The 13591-nt window shown below is 40.9% G+C and overlaps 1 pseudogene; it reads left to right on the forward strand.

Moving 5' to 3' along the window:
* The first annotated feature begins 11894 nt into the window (after positions 1 to 11894).
* LOC147584583 (UDP-GalNAc:beta-1,3-N-acetylgalactosaminyltransferase 1-like) lies at positions 11895 to 13271 on the forward strand (annotated as a pseudogene).
* Positions 13272 to 13591: the final 320 nt, after the last annotated feature.

Genomic DNA, 13591 nt, shown 5'->3' on the forward strand with positions numbered 1-13591 from the left:
GCACTTCCCATGCATGTGTGCATGCGTGTATGTTTCATTAATCACATACAGACTTAGAGATTAAAGGAAGGTATAGGCTATGAAGTGTAAGCAAATGACACTTACAAATAAAATCACCTCCACAGTGGCTCCACAAATGCTCCACACACCCTCACACAGATGGCTGCATACACCTGCCATCTCTCTGTTCAACACAAAATACACAATTATTACCTCCAGTAATGTCAATTTACATCCACAACAAGCACAAAATGCTACCTCGGCTCACCTCAGAGGTATATGTAATCACCCACTGACCCCTCTCCCCACCACCCACACTCAGCCAAACCAAGCTGCTGATCAACAACCAGAGGTCAGGTGCCTGGACCCAAGGAAGGAGCCCTGAGATGGGGGTAAGGAGACATTGCATGCTGGATTCCTTGTGTTCTGGGATTTCCAGGGAAGCACTAGAAGCTTGGCCAGAGGCGGATGGGCCAAGGTGAAGTAACCGCAGTGCAACCTCCTTCTGGAGGAGAGTCCCTGTACTCTGCAGGTATTCAGGCATATTTCAGAGTAACTAAATGAAGAGGTGTGAATGAAGGATTGATTGGTTGAGTTGTTATTCAGTACAGTGATTTACTGTATGAAAATAGGAAGTTCTTGGAGGCAGGAACTTTTTCTTATTCTTTTTAGTGATTTCAAAAACATTATTATGTGTCTACTCTTTACCTGAACCTGCATCTCCAAGTTTGGAAAGTGGTTGGCATGCATTTTGCTATTTTCCCTCCTTCCCTCTCCACCTCCCTCTTTCCTTCTTCCCAGTCTCTTTTCTTTCCCTTTACTTTCCTCACTTTAGTTGCACTTCATTTGAAGAGACATTTAAGATAACACAGAGCCTAACACTTTGCTCATGATTTGCTCAAGCAATCTATAACTATGGATGAAGGAATGAGAGAGGAAAAAGGGAAAATCCAAGAAAGATGACAAAGCCTCCTTCAAACCAAGACAGTTTCTAGCCCACCAGTCAGACAGACAAGTAGTTTTTTGTCTTTTTTTTTTTTATTTATATATGAAATTTATTGTCAAATTGGTTTCCATACAACACCCAGTGCTCATCCCAAAAGGTGCCCTCCTCAATACCCATCACCCACCCTCTCCTCCCTCCCACCCCCCATCAACCCTCAGTTTGTTCTTAGTTCTCAACAGTCTCTTATGCTTTGGCTCTCTCCCACTCTAACCTCTTTTTTTTTTTTTTCCTTCCCCTCCCCCATGGGTTCCTGTTAAGTTTCTCAGGATCCACATAAGAGTGAAAACATATGGTATCTGTCTTTCTCTGTATGGCTTATTTCACTTAGCATCACACTCTCCAGTTCCATCCACGTTGCTACAAAAGGCCATATTTCATTTTTTCTCATTGCCACGTAGTATTCCATTGTGTATATAAACCACAATTTCTTTATCCATTCATCAGTTGATGGACATTTAGGCTCTTCCCATAATTTGGCTATTGTTGAGAGTGCTGCTATGAACATTGGGGTAAAAGTGCCCCTATGCATCAGTACTCCTGTGTCCCTTGGATAAATTCCTAGCAGTGCTATTGCTGGGTCATAGGGTAGGTCTATTTTTAATTTTCTGAGGAACCTCCACACTGCTTTCCAGAGCGGCTGCACCAATTTGCATTCCCACCAACAGTGCAAGAGGGTTCCCGTTTCTCCACATCCTCTCCAGCATCTATAGTCTCCTGATTTGTTCATTTTGGCCACTCTGACTGGCGTGAGGTGATACCTGAGTGTGGTTTTGATTTGTATTTCCCTGATAAGGAGCGACGCTGAACATCTTTTCATGTGCCTGTTGGCCATCCGGATGTCTTCTTTAGAGAAGTGTCTATTCATGTTTTCTGCCCATTTCTTCACTGGGTTATTTGCTTTTCGGGTGTGGAGTTTGGTGAGCTCTTTATAGATTTTGGATACTAGCCCTTTGTCCGATACGTCATTTGCAAATATCTTTTCCCATTCCGTTGGTTGCCTTTTCGTTTTGTTGGTTGTTTCCTTTGCTGTGCAGAAGCTTTTTATCTTCATAAGGTCCCAGTAATTCACTTTTGCTTTTAATTCCCTTGCCTTTGGGGATGTGTCGAGTAAGAGATTGCTACGGCTGAGGTCAGAGAGGTCTTTTCCTGCTTTCTCCTCTAAGGTTTTGATGGTTTCCTGTCTCACATTCAGGTCCTTTATCCATTTTGAGTTTATTTTTGTGCATGGTGTGAGAAAGTGGTCTAGTTTCAACCTTCTGCATGTTGCTGTCCAGTTCTCCCAGCACCATTTGTTAAAGAGACTGTCTTTTTTCCATTGGATGTTCTTTCCTGCTTTGTCAAAGATGAGTTGGCCATATGTTTGTGGGTCTAGTTCTGGGGTTTCTATTCTATTCCATTGGTCTATGTGTCTGTTTTTGTGCCAATACCATGCTGTCTTGATGATGACAGCTTTGTAGTAGAGGCTACAGTCTGGGATTGTGATGCCTCCTGCTTTGGTCTTCTTCTTCAAAATTACTTTGGCTATTCGGGGCCTTTTGTGGTTCCATATGAATTTTAGGATTGCTTGTTCTAGTTTCGAGAAGAATGCTGGTGCAATTTTGATTGGGATTGCATTGAATGTGTAGATAGCTTTGGGTAGTATTGACATTTTGACAATATTTATTCTTCCAATCCATGAGCAGGGAATGTCTTTCCATTTCTTTAAATCTTCTTCAATTACCTTCATAAGCTTTCTATAGTTTTCAGCATACAGATCCTTTACATCTTTGGTTAGATTTATTCCTAGGTATTTTATGCTTCTTGGTGCAATTGTGAATGGGATCAGTTTCTTTACTTGTCTTTCTGTTGCTTCATTGTTAGTGTATAAGAATGCAACTGATTTCTATACATTGATTTTGTATCCTGCAACTTTGCTGAATTCATGTATCAGTTCTAGCAGACTTTTGGTGGAGTCTATCGGATTTTCCATGTATAATATCATGTCATCTGCAAAAAGCGAAAGCTTGACTTCATCTTTGCCAATTTTGATGCCTTTGATTTCCTTTTGTTGTCTGATTGCTGATGCTAGAACTTCCAGCACTATGTTAAACAACAGCGGTGAGAGTGGGCATCCCTGTCATGTTCCTGATCTCAGGGAAAAAGCTCTCAGTTTTTCCCCATTGAGGATGATGTTAGCTATGGGCTTTTCATAAATGGCTTTTATGATCTTTATGTTCCTTCTATCCCGACTTTCTCAAGGGTTTTTATTAAGAAAGGATGCTGGATTTTGTCAAAGGCCTTTTCTGCATCGATTGACAGGATCATATGCTTTTTCTCTTTTTTTTTGTTAATGTGATGTATCACGTTGATTGATTTGCGAATGTTGAACCAGCCCTGCATCCCAGGAATGAATCCCACTTGATCATGGTGAATAATTCTTTTTATATGCCGTTGAATTCGATTTGCCAGTATCTTATTGAGAATTTTTGCATCCATATTCATCAGGGATATTGGCCTGTAGTTCTCTTTTTTTACTGGGTCTCTGTCTGATTTAGGAATCAAAGTAATACTGGCTTCATAGAATGAGTCTGGAAGTTTTCCTTCCCTTTCTATTTCTTGGAATAGCTTGAGAAGGATAGGTATTATCTCTGCTTTAAACGTCTGGTAGAACTCCCCTGGGAAGCCATCTGGTCCTGGACTCTTATTTGTTGGGAGATTTTTGATAACCGATTCAATTTCTTCGCTGGTGATGGGTCTGTTCAAGCTTTCTATTTCCTCCTGATTGAGTTTTGGAAGAGTGTGGGTGTTCAGGAATTTGTCCATTTCTTCCAGGTTGTCCAATTTGTTGGCATATAATTTTTCATAGTGTTCCCTGATAATTGTTTGTATCTCTGAGGGATTGGTTGTAATAATTCCATTTTCATTCATGATTTTATCTATTTGGGTCATCTCCCTTTTCTTCTTGAGATGCCTGGCTAGAGGTTTGTCAATTTTGTTTATTTTTTCAAAAAACCAACTCTTGGTTTCATTGACCTGCTCTACAGTTTTTTTAGATTCTATATTGTTTATTTCTGCTCTGATCTTTATTATTTCTCTTCTTCTGCTGGGTTTAGGCTGCCTTTGCTGTTCTGCTTCTAGTTCCTTTAGGTGTGCTGTTAGATTTTGTATTTGGGAGTTTTCTTGTTTCTTGAGATAGGCCTGGATTGCAATGTATTTTCCTCTCAGGACTGCCTTCGCTGCGTCCCAAAGCGTTTGGATTGTTGTATTTTCATTTTCGTTTGTTTCCATATATTTTTTAATTTCTTCTCTAATTGCCTGGTTGACCCACTCATTCGTTAGTAGGGTGTTCTTTAACCTCCATGCTTTTGGGGGTTTTCCAGACTTTTTTCTGTGGTTGATTTCAAGCTTCATAGCATTGTGGTCTGAAAGTATGCATGGTATGATTTCAATTCTTGTAAACTTATGAAGGGCTGTTTTGTGACCCAGTATATGATCTATCTTGGAGAATGTTCCATGTGCACTCGAGAAGAAAGTATATTTTGTTGCTTTGGGATGCAGAGTTCTAAATATATCTGTCAAGTCCATCTGATCCAATGTCTCATTCAGGGCCCTTGTTTCTTTATTGACCGTGTGTCTAGATGATCTATCCATTTCTGTAAGTGGGGTGTTAAAGTCCCCTGCAATTACCACATTCTTATCAATAAGGTTGCTTATGTTTATGAGTAATTGTTTTATATATTTGGGCGCTCCGGTATTCGGCGCATAGACATTTATAATTGTTAGCTCTTCCTGATGGATAGACCCTGTCACTATTATATAATGTCCTTCTTCATCTCTTGTTACAGCCTTTAATTTAAAGTCTAGTTTGTCTGATAGAAGGATGGCTACTCCAGCTTTCTTTTGGCTTCCAGTAGCATGATAAATAGTTCTCCATCCCCTCACTCTCAATCTAAAGGTGTCCTCAGGTCTAAAATGAGTCTCTTGTAGACAGCAAATAGATGGGTCTTGTTTTTTTATCCATTCTGATACCCTATGTCTTTTGGTTGGCGCATTTAATCCATTTACATTCAGTGTTATTATAGAAAGATATGGGTTTAGAGTCATTGTGATGTCTATATGTTTTATGCTTGTAGTGATGTCTCTGGTACTTTGTCTCACAGGGTCCCCCTTAGGATCTCTTGGAGGGCTGGTTTAGTGGTGACAAATTCCTTCAGTTTTTGTTTGTTTGGGAAAGACCTTTATCTCTCCTTCTATTCTAAATGACAGACTTGCTGGATAAAGGATTCTCGGCTGCATATTTTTTCTGTCTAGCACACTGAAAATCTCGTGCCAATTCTTTCTGGCCTGCCAAGTTTCAAAAGAGAGATCAGTCACGAGTCTTATAGGTCTCCCTTTATATGTGAGGGCACGTTTACCCCTTGCTGCTTTCAGAATTTTCTCTTTATCCTTGTATTTTGCCAGTTTCACTATGATATGTCGTGCAGAAGATCGATTCAAGTTACGTCTGAAGGGAGTTCTCTGTGCCTCTTGGATTTCAATGCCTTTTTCCTTCCCCACTTCAGGGAAGTTCTCAGCTATTATTTCTTCAAGTACCCCTTCAGCACCTTTCCCTCTCTCTTCCTCCTCTGGGATACCAATTATGCGTATATTATTTCTTTTTAGTGTATCACTTAGTTCTCTAATTTTCCCCTCATACTCCTGGATTTTTTTTATCTCTCTTTTTCTCAGCTTCCTCTTTTTCCATAACTTTATCTTCTAGTTCACCTATTCTCTCCTCTGCCTCTTCAATCCGAGCCGTGGTGGTTTCCATTTTGTTATGCATTTCGTTTAAAGCGTTTTTCAGCTCCTCGTGACTGTTCCTTAGTCCCTTGATCTCTGTAGCAAGAGATTCCTCTGCTGTCAGCTATACTGTTTTCAAGCCCAGCGATTAATTCTATGACTATCATTCTAAATTCACTTTCTGTTATATTATTTAAATCCTTTTTGATCAGCTCATTAGCTGTTGTTATTTCCTGGAGATTCTTCTGAGGGGAATTCTTCCGCTTGGTCATTTTGGATAGTCCCTGGCGTGGTGAGGACCTGCAGGGCACTTCCCCTGTGCTGTGGTGTATAATTGGAGTTGGTGGGCGGAGCCGCAGTCAGACCTGATGTCTGCCCCCAGCCCACCGCTGGGGCCACAGTCAGACTGGTGTGTGCCTTCTCTTCCCCTCTCCTAGGGGCGGGATTCACTGTGGGGTGGGGTGGCCTGTCTGGGCTACTTGCACACTGCCAGGCTTGTGATGCTGGGGATCTGGCATCTTAGTTGGGGTGGGTAGGCAAGGTGCACAGGGGCAGGAGGGGCAGGCTTAGCTTGCTTCTCCTTAGGTGATCCACTTCAGGAGGGGCCCTGTGGCAGCAGGAGGGAGTCAGATCCGCTGCCGGAGGTTTGGCTCCACAGAAGCGCAGAGTTGGGTGTTTGCGCGGAGCGAGCAAGTTCCCTGGCAGGAACTGGTTCTCTTTGGGATTTTGGCTGGGGGATGGGCGGGGGAGATGGCGCTGGCGAGCGCCTTTGTTCCCCACCAAACTGAGCTCTGTCGTCAGGGGGCTCAGCAGCTCTCCTTCCCTTTGTCCTCCAGCCTTCCTGCTTTCTGAGCAGAGCTGTTAACTTATGACCTCCCAGACGCTAAGTCGCGCTTGCTGTCGGAACACAGTCCATCAGGCCCCTCCGCTTTTTGCAAGCCAGATTCGGGGGTTCTGCTTGGCTGGCGAGCCGCCCCTCCGCCCCGGCTCCCTCGCGCCAGTCCGTGGAGCGCGCACTGCCTCGCCGCCCTTCCTACCCTCTTCCGTGGGCCTCTCGTCTGCGCTTGGCTCCAGCGACTCCGTTCTGCTATCCTCTGGCGGTTTTCTGGGTTATTTAGGCAGGTGTAGGTGGAATCTAAGTGATCAGCAGGACGTGCGGTGAGCCCAGCGTCCTCCTACGCCGCCATCTTCCTCCTATCTCCGACAAGTAGTTTTTGTGTCTTCCCTATTTTAACCAGTCCTTGAAGTGCTTCTGAAGTCAGACGGAGTCAGCAGAAATGGAGAAATGAGAAGTTGTCTTCCTAATGCCCTGAAGCACGTAAGTCAGTATCCCCCCTCTTCCTTCCAAGTTCTTTCCTCTCAGCACCTGTCTGGGCAGGTAGATCCCAACTCTACTCACACCAATATTATCTCCAGGGAAGAAGCCCTCACAAGGAGCCCCTGAGGCCCCAGCTTCCTGGGCTTCCCCTTCTGAGACATCACTATAATTTTGTCATTTCTAGAATGATAAATAAATGGAATCATATAGTACATGACCTTTAGAGATTGATCTTTCACTCTGCATAATTACCTGAGCTCTATTCAAGTTGTATCAATAATCCATCTGGTTTTACTGCTATGTAGCATTCTATGGTATCCTATGGTGGCACCAGTTTGTTTAACCATTTTCCTACTGTCAGACATTTTGGTTGTTTCCTGGTTTGAGCTGTTATAATTAAGTGTGCTATGAACATTTATTTTTTTTTATTTTGTTTTTGAGAGAGACAGGGACAGAGCGTGAGTTGGGGAGGAGCAGAGAGAGAGGGGAACACAAAATCTGAAGCAGGCTCCAGGCTCCAAGCTGGAGCTGTCAGCACAGAGCCCAACGCAGAGCTTGGACCCAGGAAACGCGAGATCATGACCTGAGCAAAGTCAGCTGCTTAACTGACTGAACCACCCAGGTGCCCCAATGTGCTATGAACATTTATTTATAGGGTGTGTGTGTGTGTGTGTGTACATGAATTTTCAGTTCTCTGAGATAAATACCTAAGAATGTAATTGTTGAGTTGTAATGTAAGTTCATGTTTAGTATTGAAAACAATTGCTAGATTCTTTCCAGAGTGGCTGTACCATTTTATATTCTGACCAGAAATGAATAAGTGATCCAGTTTCTCTCCTTACTAGCATTTGGTGTTATCACTGCTTTTTTATTTTAGCCACTCTTCAGAGTGATGGTAGCATCTCCTTGAGATTTTAATTTGTACTTCAATAAAATAAACATCAATGTGTTTTCATGTCTTTTGGCTTATTTTCTAAAATTAGATTGTTTACATTTTTACCATTAAGTTTTGAGACTTCTGTATGTATCCTATGTATGAGTCAGATATGTGGTTTGTGGGGAGGAAGAGTTAAGATGGTGGGAATGTAGGGGAACCCTGAGCTTTCTAGTCCCTCAAACACAGCTGTATTGAGGTCAGATAACTTGGAGTACCCAGGAAATTGACCTGCAGAGAGGCAGAAGGATCTCCACAGTTGGAGGGACACAGTGTGGCAGTTGCCAGGTGTGTGGAAGTGAAGTGGAAGAAAGAAAAATTGCAGTGCCACAGAGGGGAGGGAACCCTTTCCATGGAGAGTCAAAAGGGAAAGAAACAAAGAGGGGTTAATAGACTGCAGTATCAGCATTCACACAAGAGGAAAACCTGTCTGGACCACAGACTGGTAAGCAAGAAGTACTGAGTGTTGCATGGGTTTTGTTTTTGTTTTTGTTTTTTGTGTTTTTGTTTTTGTTTTTTTTTTGGCAAACAGTGTTTGGAGAGCAAACCTTGAAGTTTTGGATGGGTGTGACTTTCTCAGGAGCAGACCATGCTCAGAGGAAGAGGGAGCTGGCCCTGGGTTCCATAGTATGGTGCAGAAACCTCCCCTGTGCATTGGGAGAGTACTTTCCCCTTTCTGGACACATTTGGAAGAGGGTATATTGCCTCCCCAAGGACAAAAGACTCTGCAGGCTTCAGCAAAAGGCCTTTCATTAACAGGGGACAGAGGTGCACCCAGAGAGAATATAACCTTTGCTGCTTTTCACTCTGCTACACCATAGATTTTGCACACTGTGTGGGCATGGGAATGTTTTTCTAGGACAAAGGATATGAGACACAGTGTATCTACTCCACAGAAGGTGGGCGGGTCCATGTGGTGCCAGGTCCATTAAAACTCCAAGTTATGAATCCCAGCCACACTCCAAAGAAACAACACAGAAGAATTGTGGCACAGGGTGAGCTAATTTCCCTCACTATTCTTGAAGGCTGCCTGAATAATGGGGGTATGAGATCCTCTGTACTGGGATGAGAAATGAAGTGGCACCATTTACTCCCAATACCAAAATGGTGGGACTTCAGAAAGCAACACAATGGCCCCCAGTGGAAGCAGAACCCCTAACACCAAACCCTACCTCCTATGCCTGGAACTGCTTATTTTATAGGACAAGACTGACTCTGAGCCAATATAGTGGGCCTCCTCCAGAAGAAATGCACAGCCAGCACCCCACTAGCACCAAGTGCACTGGAAATCAGGTGCTTCCAAATGACACCTGCAGTTCTGGTAGAAATAAGACCAGGCTTGCCTTTCTTTTTTTATTTATTTCTTCTTTCATTCTCTTGGAATCAGGCTCATAGTTTCTGGTGTGGTTTTTTTTTTTTTTTTTCATTTCTTTTTCTCTCTTTTTTTTTTGGATTAGGCTTCTTTATTCTTTTCCTTTTTTATTTTTTTCTTCTTTTTTTTTCTATTTCTTTCTTTCTTTTTCCTCTGGAGTTAGCTTTAAAGTTTTTTGATTCTATGTTAGTTTTTGTTGTTGCTGTTTTTGCCTTTCCTTTCCTTTTTTTTCTTTTTCCTTTTTTTGAATCAAGGTTTTGGGTTTTTTTCCCAGGCTTATTTTAACAAGCAAATCAAGCACACTTAGTTAAAGTTCCAAACACTCCCCACTGCAAGAAAAAAAGAGTATTACAGAGGACTGACCAATGGGAAAGAGCAGCCAGAATGCAACAACAGAGTTCACACAGCATACACCAGAAACACTTCCTGAAGTGCTAGGCCCTGGACAGTGTATGATCCCTTTTTAATATAGTATTTCTCTCATGTTCAGGAAACATAACAAACTTTTAAAACACACAAAAGACAGAAATGTAGCCAAAATGACAAGATGAAAAAAAATTTCCCGAAAAGAAAGGTCAAGAAGAAATCACAGCCAGGGACTTGTTCAAAACATTTATAAGCAATATACCTGAACAAGATTTTAGAAAAACAGTCATAAGACTACAAGCTGACTTGAAGAAAACATAGGAGACACAAGAGAAACCCTTGATGCAGATATCAAAGACCTAAAAACTAGTCAGTCTGAAATAAAAAATGCTATAACAGAGATGCAAAATCAACGGAATATAATAACGAGGACTGAAGAAACAGAAGAAAAAATAAGCGATATAGAAGATAAAATTATGGAAAATAATGAAGCTGAAAAAAGACAGAAAGTATTAAATCATGAGGAGAGACATGGAGAATTTAGTGATTTCATAAAACAAAACGATATCCATGTCATAGGATTCCCAGAAAAAGAAGAGCAGGATAAGGGGACAGAAGGTTTATTTGAACAAATTATACCTGAGAACTTCCCTTATCTGGGAAAGAAAACAGGCATTCAAGTCCACAAGGCACAGAGAACTCCCATCAAAAACAACAAAAGCAGGTAAACAGAATGGCATATTATAGTGAAACTTACAAAATATAAAAATAGAGAATTCTGAAAGTATCTAAGTAAAAAAGGTCCTTAATGTACAAGGGAAGACACATAAGGTAGGTAGCAGACCTGTCCACTGAAACTTGGAGGCCAGAAGAGAGTGGCAAGAAATATTCAATGTGTTGATTGGAAAAACTATGCAGCCAACAATTCTTTATCCAGCAAAGCTGTCGTTCAGAATAGAAAAAGAGATAAAAAGTTTCACAGACAAACAAAAACTAAAGGACTTTGTGACCACTAAACTAGCCCCACAAGAAATTTTAAGGGGAACTATCTGAATGGAGAAAAGAAAAAAAGAAGAATACCAAAGTAACAAAGACTACAAGGTACTAGACAGAGAACATCACCAAAACACCAATTCTATGGGTAACACAATGGCACTAAATTCACATCTTTCAGTAATGTCTCTGAATGTAAATGGACTAAATGTACCAATGAAAAGACACAGGGTATCAAAATGGATTAAAAAAAAACAATATCCATCAATATGCTGCCTACAAAAGATTCATTTTGGACCTAAAGACACCTGCAGATTGAAGGTGAGAGGATATAGAGAGGAACTGTCTATAATTCTAATGGATGTCAAAAGAAAACCAGAACAACCATGTTTATATCTACAAATTAGATTTTAAAACAAAGACTGTAACAAGATAAAGAAGAGCATTATATCATAATCAATGGGTCTACCAATCAAGGAGATCTGACAATTGTAAATATTTATACCCCCAACTTGAGCACCCAATTTTATGAATCAATTATTCACAAACATGAAGAAATTCATTGATAATACCATTATAGTAGGAGACTTTAATATTCACTTGCAACAATGGACACATTATCTAAGCAGAATATCAACAAAGAAACAATAGCTTTGAAAGACATACTGGACCAGACAGACTTAACAGATATATTCAGAACATTTCATCCTAAAGCAGCAGATTGCACATTCTTCTCAAGTGCACATGGAACATTGTCCAGAAGAGATCATATACTGAGTCATAAATCAGCCCTCAAGAGGTACAAAAAGATTAAGATAGTACATGCATATTTTCAGATCACAAAGCTATGTAATTGAAGTCAACCACAAGAAAAAGTTTGGAAAGCCCTCAAATACATGGAGATTAGAGAACATCTATTAAAGAATGAGTGGTTAACCAGGAATTTAGAGAAAAAATTGAAAAAATAAGTGGAAGCCAATGAATAGGAAAACATAATAGTCCAATCCCTTTGGGACGCAGCAAAGAGGAAAGTATATTGCAGTTGAGGCTTATGTCAAGCAAGAAAGGTCTTAAATATGGCGGGAGGCTGTGTGTGCTAGCAGGGCAACATCAGCCACCCACCTGTGTTGGAGCAGGGTTAGCGCTGCACTCGGGGGTTCACAGCAAATGTTTTAATTAAAGCATGGAATATGGAAATCAGAAGAAAAACTAAAAAAGCTAGTGCTTTAGTCTCATCTGGAATTCTGTGGGCATGCCTCTTATAAGCAGTATAATGGCAGAATTTTAAACCAAGTTGAGAATCTCTTTTAGTAGAAATTTCAAGTATTATTTTTGACTACTACATACTAGTAACTGTTTAGTTGGTGAAATTGAAGATCTTTCATCAAATCTTCACTAGATCAGAATAAATAAATCAAGAAGGAGGTTTTTCCAGGAGCTGGCTGTGCAAGATTTGATAGAATTAATATCCGATCACACAGCTGAGAAAGACCCTTGGTTTATTTGGACATGTTGCTGAACCTGAGGCTCGTATGTTTCTGAGCTGCTGTGGATGGCCCTGGCTCTCTTGACCACTCTTCCGAGTAGGATGTCACTGAGATCCCTCAAATGGAGCCTCCTGCTGCTGTCCCTCCTGAGTTTCCTTGTGATGTGGTACTTCAGCCTGCCCCCCTACAATGTGATAGAACGTGTTAATTGGATGTACTTCTATGAATATGAGCCAATTTACAGACAAGACTTTTTCTTCACACTTCGAAAGCATTCGAACTGCTCTACTCAAAACCCACTTCTTATCATTCTGGTGACTTCACACCCTTCAGATGTGAAAGCCAGACAGGCCATTAGTTACTTGTGGTGAAAAAAGAATCTTGGTGGGGATATGAGGTTCTTACCTTTTTCTTACTAGGCCAGCTGGCCGAAAAGGAATACAAAGTATTAGCATTGTCCTTGGAGGATGAGCACATTCTTTAAGGTGACATAATACGACAAGATTTTTTTAGATACAGGTAGGTAACTGAGTTTTGCCCCAATTCCAAATACATCATGAAGACAGACACTGATGTTTTCATCAATACTTGCAACTTGGTGAAGTATCTTTTTAATGTAAACCATTCAGAGAAGTTTTTCACAGGTTATCCTCTAATCGATAACTATTCTTATAGAGAATTTTACCAAAAAGCCCATATTTCGTACCAAAAGTATCCCTTCTAGGTGTTTCTTCCCTACTGCACTGGATTGGGTTCCATAATGTCCAGATATTCGGTGTCAAGAATCTATCAAATGATGAGTCACATAACACCATCAAGTTTGAAGATGTTTATGTTGGGATCTGTTTGAATTTATTAAGCATGGACATCCGTATTCCAGAAGACACAAACATTTTCTTTTTATATAGGATCCATTTGAATGTTTGTCAACTCAGATGTGTGATTGCAGCTCATGGCTTTTCTTCCAAGGAAATTATCACATTTTGGCAGGTTATGCTAAGGAACACCACATGCCATTATTAATTTGACAAAAGCCTAGAGAAAGACAGGATACTCTGTGGAAAGTATTAAAATTGCTGTAAAATATCCAATGGAAAACTCATGGGAGGGTCACTGTGTTGAGTTGCACTGAACTGAGAGTCATGAAGAACCCACAGACTGGGGACTGGAGGTTCACCTAGACAAAAACCAAGTCAGGCTCTTTAAAGGTGATCATAAGAGGAATTAAACACCTTATAAAGGAATCTGGGATTTTTGTTAATAAAACTAATAGGACCAAACTATTTGAACATGCCATTTGGCAGACTAGAATTTGTTAAAAGGGTTTCATTGAATTATAAGCTCATTAATCCATAGC

The sequence above is a fragment of the Puma concolor genome, chromosome A1, assembly GCF_028749965.1.
Source record: "Puma concolor isolate L17-30 chromosome A1, mPumCon1.1.hap2, whole genome shotgun sequence".
Taxonomy (NCBI): Eukaryota; Metazoa; Chordata; class Mammalia; order Carnivora; family Felidae; genus Puma; species Puma concolor.